The 13586-nt window shown below is 44.2% G+C and overlaps 1 protein-coding gene across 10 annotated transcripts in view; it reads left to right on the top strand.

The window, feature by feature from the left end:
* Positions 1-13586, top strand: part of TACC2 (transforming acidic coiled-coil containing protein 2) — a 154955-nt gene that overhangs the window by 40429 nt on the left and 100940 nt on the right. The gene's annotated exons all lie outside the window — the stretch shown is intronic.

The following is a 13586-nucleotide window of genomic DNA, read 5'->3' on the forward strand; positions in this document are numbered from 1 at the left end:
GCTGTTGTCACATACTTAGGGTGTGTGTGGCTTTTCCCAGCTGGGCTTGTAATAAACAGCTGCCTAGTAAGCATGTATGACATACATGGAATATACTATATAGCTGATTCAAAAACAAATTGCCCTTTGTGCTTCTACTTTTTAGAGGAGAAGCTGTGACATTTCATAAGGGAAATACCTGGCGGCTTTGGAGAAATTCTGAGATTCATGAGAAATGATGCATTAGGAAAAATTATGCCGGTTGAAGCTTTTAACTGCCTCAAAATGCCTAGTGCATTGTTCTTTGGCTCCTTGCTTTTCGTTGCTGTATTATATGGTAGATGCATTACATTTCCTTTCTGAATAAGGTACAGCTGGTTTGTGTATCTCATGGGTAGGCAAACTAAGGCCCGGGGCCGGATCCAGCCCAATCACCTTCTAAATCTGGCCACGGACGGTCCAGGAATTAGCGTATTTTTACATGAGTAGAATGTGTCCTTTTATTTAAAATGCACCTCTGGGTTATTTGTGGGGCCTGCCTGGTGTTTTTTCATGAATAGAATGTGTGGTTTTATTTAAAATGTATCTCTGGGTTATTTGTGGGGCATAGGAATTCGTTCATCCCCCCACAAAAAAAATATAGTCTGGCTCCCCACAAGGTCTGAGGGACAGTGGACTGGCCCCCTGCTGAAAAAGTTTGCTGACCCCTGGTGTATCTGCTCCAAACACTGAGAGAGAATAAAGGGCAGAGTGTGCATCCATTTTAAAATAATGGGTGGCATACTTGGATACCTGTGGCAAACTGGGCTGTAAATTGTGCAGCAGCTGCAATTCATAACTCCATTGCTTCGTGCTTGCACATGCATCAAGAATTTGTTATCACCTGTTTTTTCTGTCTGAGTATTTGTCCCATGTGGCAGCAGCTGTTGCTTTTTGCAGATTTTTTTTTAATGCTCCATGCCTATGGATATGTATGTTTTGTATGCTGCAGAGACAGGGATATAGAATGTGAAGCAGAGATTCAAGAATCAAGGACTTCCCAAGGCAATTAAGAGGGGGAAATGTCTTTGCCCAGACTTGCTTATTACAGGAATTCACAATTACAGGAGGAAGAGTAGCTGTAGCTGCTAACAGTTTGCCCACTCCTGCTTTTTATAGTGCTCTGTACAGCCCACTCGTAGGGTTACTTTCACTGAAGTATTATAGGCACCCTAATGTTATGTTGCAACGTTGGCCACAAACCATCCTTGGAATTTCCCTCCTCTTCTTTCTTGTTGTTGCTATCCTGTGCCCTCTGTCATTTGGATCCAATGTTTTCCACCTGGTGGTGGTGGTGTTTCAATAGCCATCAGCGGGAGTGTGTTCAGTTTTAGGTATGTGTGGGCAAAATCTGCCTGTTTTAAAACTTTGGGCAAGTACACTTTGAGCATGCATGAGATTTCTGGTGTGTGACTCATCAGGCCTGCTTAAAACACAGAGCAGCTACTGAGTATTGTTTGCTGGCATAGTATTTCACAAAGTTTGGGACCTGTCCAGGGGAGAAGGAACACCTCTAGAACAAAGAGTTCCTAATGACTCAAGTCAGAGAGGGAGGAAGGGAGGAAGATGCAAACAAGTAATTAGTCTGATTCAGGTGAAAATTACCTTTTTAAAGTTCAAACTTCTATGTTACTCAGTGTTCTGTCATTCTATCCTCCATAGTGGGGTTTTTTTTTTTTTTTTTAAATAACCCAAATTTGTACCTGAGTGGAAATAAGGCAGACAGGGAGTGGCTACTTAACTCTTTCCTCTCTGGCATTTCCCCCAGTTCAGATTTACCTGCCCAAGCTGCTTTTTCACATGTCTGGCGATACAGGAGAGCTTCAGGCACTCCATGTCTTCTCCCCCCCCCCCCACAGATGGAAAAGAAAAACAACTTTGGGTGGGTAACTTTAATCTTTAAAAGGGATTGGAATTGAATGGGGTAAGCAGCCTCCCTCTATGCACCCCTTTTACACTCAAATGTAGCCTCCCAAGGGTGAGCCCAAGACACTTTGCCACCTGAGGTGAAGGACAAAACGAAGCCTCTGGCCAGGCTGGCAGATGGACAGTATCCTCTGCTGCACCTGATTTGTGGTAGTGGCGGGCGAATCTCTCATTTCCTCAGTCTTAAGTTCAGTTCTCTGCATTTCCACATCAGTTCGTGATTCCTACCCCCAAAAAAGAAGCCCTCGTGGAATATTTATCAGCATTTTACTGTGAATTGTTCCATATATGCCCAGGTTTGTATGAATGGAAAGTGCTCTTAACTGTTGCAGCTGAAAATGCAGCTATTACACTAACTGTACAATCCTATACATGTCAACTCAGAAGTTGGCATCTGTCTGTCTTGAGACAATGAAGTACACCTTGGGGAGTGAAGTCAAACCGCTGTGGCAAAAAACATAGGCATTGTATATGGAGGTCCTGGGCTACCCGGACAATGACCCACCCCCTCTCAGCTTCGCTGGTGTGCTCCAAAGAAAAGCAGAGCATTATGTTTGGCTGCAGGAGTTACTGGAAGGAGGAATACCAGGCGCTATCCAACCGCTTGAGGGACTGCACTCCGGATTTCTGTAGGGTTTACTCCTTAGCCTTTTCTTCTCCTGAAGATGTCTCACAATAGCACAGAGGTTTAATGTCAGTTTCTTCCTTCTCCTAGATGGGCTACCTTCCAGGCTGATGAGCCCCACATGCCCATCTTTTCCCTCTATGGCCTCTTTCTTGATCACTGGACCCACTCAGAAGTAGGTCCCATTTAATATAATGGGGCTGATTCAGACTGCAATTCTATATTCAGCACCTCAAAGCACATCTCTGTGTTGTTTGGGTGTGTATGTTAGATTAGAATCCTGGCCTTCTAGAGGCCCCCGAAGCAGCAGGCGATGCACCAATGCTGCAGGTATTGTAATAATGTGAGACGCTTGCTGTCAGGGAACTGACATCGGAGCGAGAGGAAGGGGAGGCTCCCAGATGATGCTGGCGAAGGACCCAGCAGCAGGGGGGGAAACAGCTCAGTAGAGGGGGAAGCCAATCAGTGCAACACCGGGGATAAAGGGAGGCAGACTGGGGAAGTGGAGAGAGGGCTCCAGGACTCTTCACTGGACATCAGTGAGGAGAACCCACTGCCTTCCCTGCGCAGAAGACTCCCGCGCAGTGAGAGGAGGAGGAAACTGGGTGTCAAACAACTTTTAGGTTGGAAGAGGTTCAAGAAACGCCCACTGACGGACTCTGCCAGTGACTTGAGGCAGCCACGATGAGAAGGGGCTGTGCAGTCAGAAAGGTTTAACAAGGCAAATTAACCGAGAAAGGCACCAGTTTACGCACGAGTAACTCATACCTATTACACTTGCTTTACATCTTCATCTTGTGGAAACTCATCTAGAGTTTGCACACTTCTGTTACATTCGTTCCCTTTATAGATCAGTGACAGGCATTATCAGTATAATACTTTTCAAGTTCAGGGCACTTTTGTGATTAGAAGACGTTTTTGAAATTCACTGCAGTGATAGGTCTGTTAGGCACTCCCTTCCTTCTAGAAATACCACAGCTAATAATAGCTTCTGCAGCGTGCAGAGAAAAGCTGCCCTAGCTTCTCAAAGGAAACTTTTTAACAAGTGGGTTAGCCTCACAATGAAAGGCAGATTGTCTGTTGACTACAAGTTTTATTTAGGCATATTTACAGGCAAAAGTTTGAGCTAATTTATAAAAAGAGTGCTTGGAACTGGTGGATAGCCCTCCACCAGCTTTCAGTGTGATGGACCTATATGAGGAACTTGGGTCAGGAACGACTAGTTGGGAATATGATAGGACCAGGATGGACACACTTTAATCCAAGCCAGAGATCTTAACAAGTAAAGAAGCTGAAGCAAAACGAATGAAGCATGGTTGCCTGTCTAGGCAAAAAGAAAAAAGAAAAAAAGGAAAGAAAAGAAAAGAAAAGAAAAAAGGCTGAAGGCAGGAAACCAGTCTTTCAAAGTCTAGGGAAGACAGAAATCAAAATGGGGTTGGGGTAGGGCTGGTTCCCAGGGAGTTGACGTGAACCTAGAATGCATGCCAGAAGCAAGTTAGGAAGAAATGCAAGAAGGCTTGTCAGCAACAGCAGCTGGTCAAACAAAGCACAGAGCGAGGGCTCAACAGAAATATTTATTTCCTTGCTTTCATATCCCAGCCTTTCTTCCATCACAGAACTCAAGATACACATGGTTCCCAGGTGGTCATTCATCCAGGAAGTGCAGCTCGAAATTTCTGGATGTAAAATGGTTAACAAGCAAGCAGTAACGTAGAAGCAGGCTAACGCTAGCCATGGGTGCTGGATATCACACCTCATCTGGGCCCAATGGTCCATCATTGCCTTCAGGGATGGCTGTAGTCTCCACACAAGGCATAGGCAAACTCGGCCCTCCTGATGTTTTGGGACTACAATTCCCATCATCCCTGACCACTGGTCCTGCTAGCTAGGGATCATGGGAGTTGTAGGCCAAAAACATCTGGAGGGCTGAGTCTGCCTATGCCTGCTCTACACCAAATCCAGGAGTTAAGATTTGCATTAGCTGTGTTCTAATGGCCCCTGCCATCTGCTTGGTTTGGGTGGCTATGCAAAGGTTTCACGATACTATGTGGCTCTTTGGTGGAATCTTCACTGCAGGCGCAAATGTGAAAGCAGGAGGAGAAAACTAAAGGTGAGGGTGAAATGCAGTATATTTACAAATGGAGAGGAAGAGAGCTTTCACACACAGGACCAAATGCTTCTCTAGCAGGGATGAGGAACCTGTGGCTCTCCAGAAGTTGCCGGACTATGGTTAACACCTTCCCTTACCATTGGTCTTGCTGGCTGGAGCTGATGCAACTTTCAGTCCAATAACTTTTGAAGGGTTGTAGGTTCCCAAGCCCTGTTCTTTAGCCTAAATCAAAGCCAAATGCTAGTCTGCACCAGGAGGTCATTATCCCATACCCTGTGAAGAGCCGATAAAGGGACATATTAGGAGTTTTATTGTTTTGAAATATTAGTATGTTATAAACAATTGACAATATTTGAATGGAATGCAAAAAACCCCCCCAAAAAAGGCTTCTTGGATTTTGTCACCAAGCCCAAGAAAAAGGCAGATTGATTACTGATTTTTTTTGTGTGGGGGATGACGATGACAAATCCTTTCTTCTAGTTCTGGCTGTCTTTCAAGTTGTCTTGAGCCAGTTTTTGTTTTCAGCTGGAAACTATGCAAAATGTCATGATTTCATAGCACTCAGTCGATTTTTGGTGGCTTCATGGAACATTTCATTGCTTAGGTTTGTAGGGGTTTATATGTCTCAGGGATTCAAAACCCCAGAATCACACTGATGCAAATTGGAACAGAAAGGGAAAGCTCTTAAGAACCCTCAAGACCACGGCTCCTGATTTGTGCATGGCTCTAATTTTCAGTCACCACAAATGACTCCCAGGAGTTTTAAATTCATGAGCAGGAAGTGGTTTTAAATATAAGGCTCCACTTCAGTTTTCAGAAATTGTATCGGAAAATTGACATATATGCTCAGCTAAAATTGGAGCTACAGTTGAATATTAAGTCCTTGTAACTCACTGGAATTTATTTCTGGTTAATCATGCATAAGATAGCACTATTTGAGTCATTTTGTTGGCTTACAAAAAGACACCCATAGCTGCTAAGTTGAGGAATGAGGCGAAATAGTATAGTATCAAAAAAGAAATTAACATTTCCTCAAGAATCCAGTACAAAGTGAAAAGGGTAGTTCATGAAAATCTAGGGGTGCCCCTCCAGACTGCCACTATGCTGCATCAGGGATTCAAGCACGTAGCAAAAATTTGGATTTGCGCAATTAAATCAGATTAAAGTGAGCTGTCACTCTAGTGCAACAAATGCACTTAAAAACAAACAAGCAGCAGACATTTTGTCATTTGGAAAGTGATGGGGTAAATGAATAACAGGAAGATACATAAACACCCCACAAGCAAATCAGAATGAATGCTCTTTGCTGTGTAACTGTCATTTAAACATAATGAATGTTCAATAAACAATAGACATAGTCTAACCACTGCATGTCAAAGTGCAAGTAGATAAATAGGTACCACTCCGGCGGGAAGGTAAATGGCATTTCCATGCACTGCTCTGGTTTCACCAGAAGCAGCTTAGTCATGCTGGCCACATGACCTGGAAAAACTGCCTGTGGACAAACGTCGGCTCCCTCGGCCAGTAAGGCGAGATGAGTGCCGCAACCCGAGCGTTGTTTGCGACTAGACTTAACTGTCTAGGGGTCCTTTACCTTTACCTTTTAACCACTGCAGGCCACTGTAATGCTTAACAGCAGGAAGATAAACTGAAACAGTGTGGGAAATACCTTGGTAGCCCTGGCCTGCAGTATGCTAGGGTGCCCACCCTTTCAAAGATGAGGAGCAGCAAGATATCCTTCTAGAGATGAAAGGGGAGGTGTTCCTGTCCCCTCTCAGCTTGGGCCCCCAAAGCAGATGATACATGTTGGCCACGAAGGTTCTAGAGTGGCAGGCTTTGGGATCACCCATCACCCAAAGGGTGCCTAAGAGTGTTCACCCAGCCCCTATTTCCCATTACCAAGCCCAAATTCCCACACAAATGCCAAAGTGACTGAATTTACTTAACAATTACAAACCAAACTGGTATGACCGCAGTATGGAGTAGGTGGAAAAAACGTGCTTACAGAGACCAATGTGCGAGTGAGCCCAAAATTGGTTGGCAAAAGTCCATACTACGAACCAGGGCGGGTAAAGTGGGTGCTGGAAACTGTGGAGGTGCAGGCTTATATAGCCTCTACTATGCCCAATCCATGTTTGACTGTACACACAGTGGACCATGACTCTCCTCCTTTCCTCCAAGCCGCAAACATCTGCCTGCCAACCTGCAGACCAGGTGGTGAAACTCTGGGCACCAGTAACATCTTAAAAACAGAGTCCTTTAGTCCCTTAAAGATTAACAAATATATTAGGGCATAAATTTCAAGGACTAGAGCCCACTTTGATAGATGAGTCATGTCACAGGAACTATCCGCAAAGTACTCATTTAAGTGCCTATTTAGTTCTCTTGCTGGAAAATAATTTGGGCTTTTTTCATGTGCTGTGCAGTACTTGAAGTGCTATAGAAACTTACAAAACTGGTTTGACTTCACGGAGGGCAGAAAAATGAATGTGTGTATCATAGCAACTGAGGGCTTGACAATAACTTCTCAGATACTACTCCTCAAAGGGGATGCCTGCAAGCCACCCTAGAATCATAGGGGTGATCCTGGGAGCATGAGAAGCTGTGTTCTACTGAGTCAGAGAGCCTTAGTCAGTATTAGCTCAGGATTATCTATGCTGACTGTCAAGGTTACAGGCAGAGGCTTTTCCAAAGCCTACCTGCACAAGCTGGGGTTGAACCTGGGATTTCTACATGCAAAGCATGAGTTCTAGCAGTGAGCTGTGGCTCTTCCTTGGTCAACTTTGAATTCCTACAGAATGAAGCTCCCACCCTGCCCCAGAAAGCTTAACATATCAGTACAGACATCATAACATGCTGTAAAGTAGAAATCAAGTGCAGAGTGCCTCTTATACCCAAAGATCAAGAATTGCAGCATAAAGGCACATTGGGATATGGAAGCTTAAAAGTCCTTCAATACACAAGGGTGTTTTATAGAGGAAAATGCCTAGTGAAGAGGAGTCATCATCGCAGACTATAATACAAACAATGCAATGCATTGACAATTCAGATCTTTTCTTTTTGACAGAGCTATTATCTTCCTCAAGGGACTGGAAACACTGTTAGCTAACTTCGCTTTCTATGTAGCTAACCATTAAGAGCTACTTTTCTCCCATGCCAACAAAGTGTTCTCTGTAATCCAACAGATCACTCACTTATCGGTTAAGCCTTTTGCCAAAGTAAGTTGCTTCTGTAAAGTGTATCCTCTTATTTTTCTGTCTTTCAGGTGCCGGCTAACTAGTATATTAAGAATGCATGTGTTATCTAGGCCTAACACTTGAAAAGAAAAGTTTTGCTACACTATTAAACATCTGTTCGTGCCTTCATCTAACCATACCCGATGGTGCTTTTGCCTGCTCTATGGTAGGGCTAGTTCTAGAAGGTATTTTAGTACAGGTAACTCTTTTTTGTCACAAGACATCTGAGTGTATAGCAATCAAGTACAGAACACAGCCAGGTTGTTTCCTCCAGAGCAGAGGTGAACTGTGGCTTTCCATAGGTTTTTGGGGACAGGCCAGCAACACATGCAGGGCCCCAAGTTCCCCATCCCTGCTCTAACATATCAAAAGAAACCCGGCATAAAACAAAAGGATTCACTTTGCTCTTCTTTCCAGCTCCTAGTGCTTATTGGTCTTAGAGGAAGTGAGGGAATCATAGTTTCCACCAGCAGCAGTAACAGCTTTGCTTTGTTAGGAGTTCTGTTTCTTGTCATACCAGAGTCAGTGTTGATTTTTTTTTTAGAGCTAGAGACAAGGCAACATACAGCAAAAGAAAGGTGATCCATCCAATCTTTTCTTTTTGATTTTCTGGACTGGGGATGGGGATTGCTCCAGAATACCCTAGGAATACAAGACCAAGCTCTCACATCCACCCTAGATAGAGCATTTGTACTATTTTACTATCTCTTTGACTGTTTCAATTCCACTATGTTTGTGTAAACTTTTTCTAAGAAGCAAGGGGTGCATCCTTAGGAATTGCCCTCATTTTATTCTCACAATGGTTTTGAGAGGCAAGTTTGAATGAATGAAGATGACTGGCCCAAGGTCTTCTAGCAGGTTTTAGGCCTGAATGAGGATTTGAACCCAGGCCTCTACAATGCAAGTCTAACTCTCTGCCCGCTCTACCCCACAAGTCTGCTTTCCCTAATGATAGTGACATACATACAAACCAAAGTGTGTGCGTGTTTGTCTGTATGTGTCCTGTTGAAGTATACAAATCAACTTCTGCTACACTTAGTCTGAACTACTATTGGTCAACCTATATTATTTGTATTGTTTATTAAATCTGGATATCGCCCTTCATCTGAAGATCACAGAGCGGTTCACAACATAAAAATACCAAACAAGAACAGAAAATGCGTAATCAAACTAAACCAAACCAAAAACCTCCCTCCCACAAACACATTTTAAAGGACATCCAATGTTAATTAGCCCAAGGCTGGGTTGAAGTGAAATGTTTTCACCTCGTGCCTAAATATATGCAAGAAACCCTGGCTCATCCCCATCCTCCTATGTCCACAGGTACTTTTCCCCCCAGTAGTAGGGAGTGGAAAGATGTCATATTTTAAGTGTCACTGCTTCCCAACCCTTCTGCTGTGTTAGGCCTCAATCCTTAGCAGGCCCCCTTACTTCAGAGTAAGCCTCCCTGAAGTCCGTGGGGGGCTTCCTTTGGAATACAGATGCACAGAGTTAAGGCTATTATTAATAACACAAACATACCCTAAAATCCTTGCGGAGCAGGAAAGAGGACCAAATTCATATGCTGGCGAGGCGCAGCGCCCACTTGTGCGACTAGCAAAAAGGCCCTTTCCCAGCTTATGGCAGGTCAAGAGTTTTGCAGGGCGAGGAGGCGGCCAGACGGGGAAACTCGCCGCCACCAACCGGGGACTCCATTGTCAGCCGCAATCAAGGGACGCTGCTCCTTCCCCTCCCTCCCTCCCCTCCCGCGTCTCTCTCAACTCCTCACCACCAGCTGTTAACCAGAGCAGTTCTAATCATAACTGCGGGGGCGGGCAAATGGTGGTGTTTCCCCTCTCCTCCTCCAAAGAGAACGCCTAAGAGGTAAGCTCCCCCGCCCGCCCCGGGTTGGAATGGCGTCATTTGGTATAATCTGTCGAGGGAGCAACTCTCGTCTGGACGTGGGGAAAGCGCTTCTCCGCCGCCGCCGAAAATTCAAAACAGCGATCTGCTCGTCATGACTCAATAAGTCCTGGAAAGCAACTCCTGTAGGCGCTGGAGAGAGAGAGAGAGAGAGAGGAGGGGCGGCGGGGTGGAGAAAGAGGGAGAAACCCACGTGTTTGGTTCTCCCTGGCACATCCACACGCTGCTTTTGCGAGGAGGAGGGGGGAGCCAGTGTGAACTCCAAACTCTTAGGGATCCAGCAGCACTTGGATCTCCTTCGGGATCTTTCCGAACAGTTCAGGAAGACGCACTGGCTGGGGCGCGCGGGCGTCGAAGGCGTGCCGACATTCCAGGGACAGCTTCGGATGCCTTCGGACCACTGCCTGTTCGCTGGAGATACTCCCTTCTCCTTTGGGAGAATCGGGGGAGGAGCTTCTTAAGCTGGGCTCCTCCAGCGGTTTTTTTTTTTTTTTTTAATAGCCACTGGCCTTTTGTGTGGTTCAATTTCCCAGCAGCTTTCCGTTCAGAGGGGGATCTGCAGCCTCCGGAACGCAGGAGTTTGGAGATACTTTGCTAGGCTGATTCCCTCGTGTGTGAGATCAGCGTTCAGTTCTGCTGGATTCCACTTTAGAGCGTGCCTTGTTTCTGACTGGAAAGCTGGAATGTTTTATAATGACTAAGAAGCGAACGCTTTCTGACATGGAATTAGCTCTGCAGTAGATGGTGAGAAGTTCTGGAGTTTTGTTTTTGTCTTAAAGCTGGTGACGAGTCCAATAGATGCCCCCCGCCCCAATAGCTCTGGTAAGTGTTGTAATTGTTTGGCTTTACAGATCTTGCCAGTAAATGACATTGGGGAAGTGGGAGGTTCTTAGATAACTATATCAAAAAGTGCCCTTCTAAAAAGTAGTTTAGTGATAACACGCCCCCCCCTCCCCCGCTAATTGTACCAAATAATAACTCTTACAGTTTAGGTGCCTTCTTGAATCGCTCAGACACGCAGCACAAATTAAAGAGGAATACATAATCTTTACATCCTGGCAGTTGAAGACGTTTGTGCACATTGCTGTGAAATGTGCCTGAATTTCTCTGACTCACAGGATATGTTTACCAGTTCCATGGAGACATAGTGGGTTGGTTGGTCCTGTTACGCAGGGAAACTTCTGGCTTCTGATTTTATGAGCTGTAAATTGGAAGCTTAAAAAACCCGGAGTAGTCACAACACAAGGAAGAGCAAGTGCTTTTGTTACTGAACAGACATGCCTGACAATTATCGGGATTGACGTTTATTGTTTTAATAAAAGGGCAGATGGGTTCAGCTTAACTCATTGTGACCCATGCTCATAATTTTCTGGGAGGTTTGGTAGTAATTTGTGGGTCACAATGAAGCTATTTTATATATATACAGTATAGGATCTTATCCAAAGTTGCGATCTATGAACTTAACCCAAAATCCTTGCATTTAAGCTTAATAAAATTCCATAGCATTTATGATAAGACTGACAGCCCAGATCCTAAACCCACTATTATTATGTACAGTATTAGTTTATGAATCTCCTTTTACATGTTTCTCAAGGTGATTTACAAACATACCACAAAAATAGTTTTTGAGACAGTGCAAAACAGCAACAATTGAAGATTGGTTTAAAATAACACAAAAGGAAAACATAAGAAAATTGTTTTCATCCCACAGGGAAAGCACAGTGTGCTTCCAATGAGTTCAGTGAGATTTACCTTCTGGTCAGTGTATAGGATTTCTGCCTTGGGTGGCAATCCTGTATAGATTTATTTAGGAGTACATGCTATTGAACTCACTGGTTCCTTTTGTATCAATGTACCTTGCATTGGAGCATTACTTGGAAATTTGCCACAATGATGTCAGTGTCGCCTACTTGGAAACAAGTCCTGTATAAACTCAGTAGGATCAGCTTCTGATTAAGCTGGCGGTAGAGCTGCTTTCACACAGAGTCTTGTCTTGCACTATCTGTACCATTTGTGTCTATTGTGAATACAGAAGAGAAAGAAAACATAAAACTTTGTGCTAACTTTTTTTTTTTTTGCATTGATGTTAAAGTGGTTCGAGCCTCCTAAGCCTGTTCTGTTGCAAGCACTGGGCTGCACCTGCTCTCTGCATGTAACACTCATAGGTTTGAATTATGTGGGTGATCAGATTTATATTTAATGTGCATCTAAGTCCAAGGCCAGTTCCAGTATCTGTGCATCTTATTTTATCCTTAAAACCAACCCTATGAGGTAAGTTGGTCTGAGAGCAGGTTGTCTGCAGCAGTAGCATCCAGTGCTCTTGGCGAGGCTGAGTGGCGTTTTGAACTTAGTCCCTTATGGTCAAAGTGGGGATTGTAGCTACTGTACCGTACTGGCAGTGATTGATGGTGGATGGTCCTGCCTGCCTTCTGATTACACTTGATTATGCTTTTTTTGGCTCTTCCTGTTGCTCATAATTATGTCAAACCCTAGCTTGACTTGCGGAATACAGTTTCAGTGTGTTGGCTTGTATTGCTGACTTCCTAACCCGCCCCCATCCGTGTTTTGAATCTTACCCAAGAGCAGTGAGAGAGAAAGTAACCAGCTGAAAGCTTTTGCTGTCATGGAGAGTCAGGGCTGAATCTTTGCCTGTTTTGAAGGCAAAGTATTAAAAGGCAAAGTTGTTCCACCGGAATACATTTGCAACCATTTTTGGACAAATGCAAGCACAAAGCAGAAAGAGAGCTGTGCACATATGGAGCATATGTTTGGTTCTCCCTCCTCCCCATTGTGTTAGGCTTCCTGATGGCTTCTCTTGGACTACTCTGGGCTAGTTGCAACTTTAGGCTTTGTTGCCTACCCTATAAAAAATCAAGCCATTGGTTTTTCACTCAGCAAATGCACAGGCTGACAGGTTTGGATGGGCTAAGTTGCAGTGCATATAGGCCATTCCATAAACTGTTCTTCGCTCTTATATTTAGTGATGACTCACATTTATGACTTAGGAACCCCTTCTCCCTGGTTTTTACTGTAATGACTTGAGATTGAATGATTAAGTTCTTTACCATTTAAGGTGTGTACAAGGAATGTGGGGACCACAGGGGTGGAGTTCTTTATTTCTGACTAATCTCATCACCTGGCAAAAGATCTTCCCTTCTTGCCACGATTCCATAGGGTTGCTGTAAAATTATATTTTCATCTGCAGATGTCTGATTTTTCTTTTGCCTGCTTCAGTCCTGACTGAATACGTTGTGTTTACTTATAGGGAGAGTGGTGAGCTGTGTTGTTTCCTTTAGGAAGTTCTCTAGAGTGGCATTCTCTCTCTCTCCTTTAGAGTCAGGGTTATTAGAAATGTCAATAAAGTGTCAATAAAGAGAATATGATTTGGGTGGCTATACATAGTACATTCTCAGGTTTCTAGGCACATCAATAACTTTTGTGTCCTTGAGGGGAAAAGCCCTTTTTGTTCCTTTGGGATGGACAATGCTTTTGATATCACTATTCAGTGATACCCATTTTTCTGCATGGATTCAGACTGGCAGCCCTTTTCTGGCTATGATTGCCACCTGTTTTCCAGCTATGCTCTTTGTCTCTAGCAGTGCTTCTAAGCTTGGGTGCAACTTTACAGCACGTGAAGCTTTTACTGGCATGGAGATGTGATGTAAAAGGGTTTCACGCGTGTCTAGTGTGGTTGTCAGGCTGCTGTCTAAACCACAAAAGCTGGTAAAAAGAAAAGAAGCAACAATTTTGATGGCTGTAGAAGTGCTCT

Source organism: Podarcis vaucheri (genome assembly GCF_965113315.1).
Source record: "Podarcis vaucheri genome assembly, chromosome: 5".
Classification (NCBI taxonomy): Eukaryota; Metazoa; Chordata; class Lepidosauria; order Squamata; family Lacertidae; genus Podarcis; species Podarcis vaucheri.